This window comes from Oncorhynchus keta, chromosome 25 (assembly GCF_023373465.1).
Source record: "Oncorhynchus keta strain PuntledgeMale-10-30-2019 chromosome 25, Oket_V2, whole genome shotgun sequence".
Taxonomy (NCBI): Eukaryota; Metazoa; Chordata; class Actinopteri; order Salmoniformes; family Salmonidae; genus Oncorhynchus; species Oncorhynchus keta.
The window spans coordinates 2,943,966-2,946,532 of NC_068445.1; the positions used below are offsets into that span (position 1 = coordinate 2,943,966).

Below are 2,567 nucleotides of genomic sequence, written 5' to 3' on the forward strand. Positions count from 1 at the left end.
GTTTGCTCATTAAATGCTTTCAATATTTGCATTTGAATTTTTACAGTTTATAGTTGTTTTGAGGTTAAGCCATTGAAATTTGGAGCTATTGGAATTTTTACATATTGCCCAATGTATACTGTGTAATTTATTGATGGTCCCTAACTAGCCACATAGGGATATCCAAAGTCAACCCAATTTTACCACTGGCATTAAGATTGGGTCAAGTGCTGCTGCACTCCAAATTGATGATTTGGGCTGTGGGCAGGATTCAAACAAACCCAACCGTCCCAAATGTCACAACCACAAAACTCTGTTTTGGACGAGACTGACTTTATGACCAAAATGATCCTATTTACACTTATAATACATGTTTCTAGATGAGAAGTTTTTTTAGGGGCATTAGCTATTTAATCTCCATTTTATCTCTTTGCCGATGCCAACAGATGGCGGAACTGCTGAAGGAGGAACTGCAGATGGAGGAACTGCTGAAGGAGGTTATGTTGAGTTATGTTGAGCAGGAAGCATCTGAATCGACTCTTTTGTCCAGAAAGTCACTGAGCAGCTCCACACTGTACCACAGACTCATGAGGTGGAGGAGGTATGTTAGTGACACTGTGTCCAGGGGATTAGAACTAATGGCAACTTGTTGTATTTGGTCTGAACTCAGTGACCTCCATAAATGTTTCAATGCCAATCATCTTTTTTTTTCTCCAGCTGAGGGACCTGTCATGGTTGTCAGGGGTAGTACAGGTCTCCTTTCTCCTGGTGCCAAAGGCAGACAAAGGCAAGTTCCACATGGGCATCTACCCACTGGGAACTTGCACCAAACCAGACATCTCAGTCGATCTGGCAGTCACTATTCCTGCGGTACGTAACACCACAGTATTAACTCTGAAACATGGCAGTCATAATTCGATCATACAACAATAATGACATGCATCTATTCACATTTTCCTTCCAGGATGTCCTGCACCCTAAAGATGCCCTAAACCAGAGGTACCCACGGAAAAGGGTCCTCTCGCGACATTGGGACCATGCGGTTTTTGTGTCTCCATGGCAACCGTCTCCGCCCCCTCCTGTTGCTTACCCCTCCAGGTACCTAGCAACATACTATAGAACTACACTGTAGCATCTGTTACAGAAGGGTGGTATAGGAATGGAGCCAAGTCATGTAGTCTATTTCACGGTTTTTGTTAACTCAAAGTCAAAGGTTTGTTGGCTTTGCATGCAACCCATATTTTTATTTTATTTTTTATTTCACCTTTTTTTAACCAGGTAGGCAAGTTGAGAACAAATTCTCATTTACAATTGCGACCTGGCCAAGATAAAGCAAAGCAGTTCGACACATACAACGACACAGAGTTACACATGGAGTAAAACAAACATACAGTCAATAATACAGTATAAACAAGTCTATATACAATGTGAGCAAATGAGGTGAGATAAGGGAGGAAAAGGCAAAAAAAGGCCATGGTGGCAAAGTAAATACAATATAGCAAGTAAAACACTGGAATGGTAGATTTGCAGTGGAAGAATGTGCAAAGAAGAAATAAAAATAATGGGGTGCAAAGGAGCAAAAAAAAAAATAAAATAAATACAGTAGAGAAAGAGGTAGTTGTTTGGGTGTCACGCCTTGGTCTTAGTATTTTGTGTTTTCTTTAATTATTTGTTCAGGCCAGGGTGTGACATGGGTTTATTGTATTGTCGTATTGGGTTTTTTATAGGCATTGGGATTGTGGTTGATTAGCGGTGTGTCTAGTATAGGCTTGGCTGCCTGAGGCGGTTCTCAATCAGAGTCAGGTGATTCTTGTTGTCTCTGATGGGGAACCGTATTTAGGTAGCCGGGGTTTCACTGTGTATTTCGTGGGTGATTGTTCCTGTCTCTGTGTAGTGTTCACCAGATAGGCTGTAATTAGTTTTCACGTTCCGTTTGTTGTTTTGTATTTGTATAAGTTATTTCATTTATCGCGATTCATTCATTAAAGAACATGAGTAACAACCACGCTGCATTTCGGTCCGACTCTCTTTCGACAAACGAAGAACGCCGTTACATTGGGCTAAATTATAGGTGGTTATGTACAGGTGCAGTAATCTGTGAGCTGCTCTGACAGTTGGTGCTTAAAGCTAGTGAGGGAGATAAGTGTTTCCAGGTTCATAGATTTTTGTAGTTCGTTCCAGTCATTGGCAGCAGAGAACTGTAAGGAGAGGCGGTGATAGAGTGATAGACTGCATCCAATTGGTTGAGTAGGGTATTGGAGGCTATTTTGTAAATTACATCGCCGAAGTCGAGGATTGGTAGGATGGCAGCATGAGTGAAGGATGCTTTGTTGTGAAATAGGAAGCCAATTCTAGATTTAACTTTGGATTGGAGATGTTTGATGTGGGTCTGGAAGGAGAGTTTACAGTCTAACCAGACACCTAGGTATTTGTAGTTGTCCACGTATCCAAGTCCAGAGTAGTCCAAGTCCACGTTGTCCAAGTCCAGAGTAGTGATGTTGGACAGGTGGGCAGGTGCAGGCAGCAATTGGTTGAAGAGCATGCATTTAGTTTTACTTGTATTTAAGAGCAATTGGAGGCCACGGAAG

The 2,567-nt window shown here is 41.8% G+C and overlaps 1 long non-coding RNA gene across 1 annotated transcript; it reads left to right on the forward strand.

The window, feature by feature from the left end:
- The first annotated feature begins 259 nt into the window (after positions 1–259).
- Positions 260–1,077, forward strand: LOC127911923 (uncharacterized). The gene is made up of 3 exons (XR_008079809.1): positions 260–580; positions 697–849; positions 944–1,077. It is a non-coding gene; the product is annotated as an uncharacterized LOC127911923 (long non-coding RNA).
- The last annotated feature ends 1,490 nt before the right edge of the window (positions 1,078–2,567 follow it).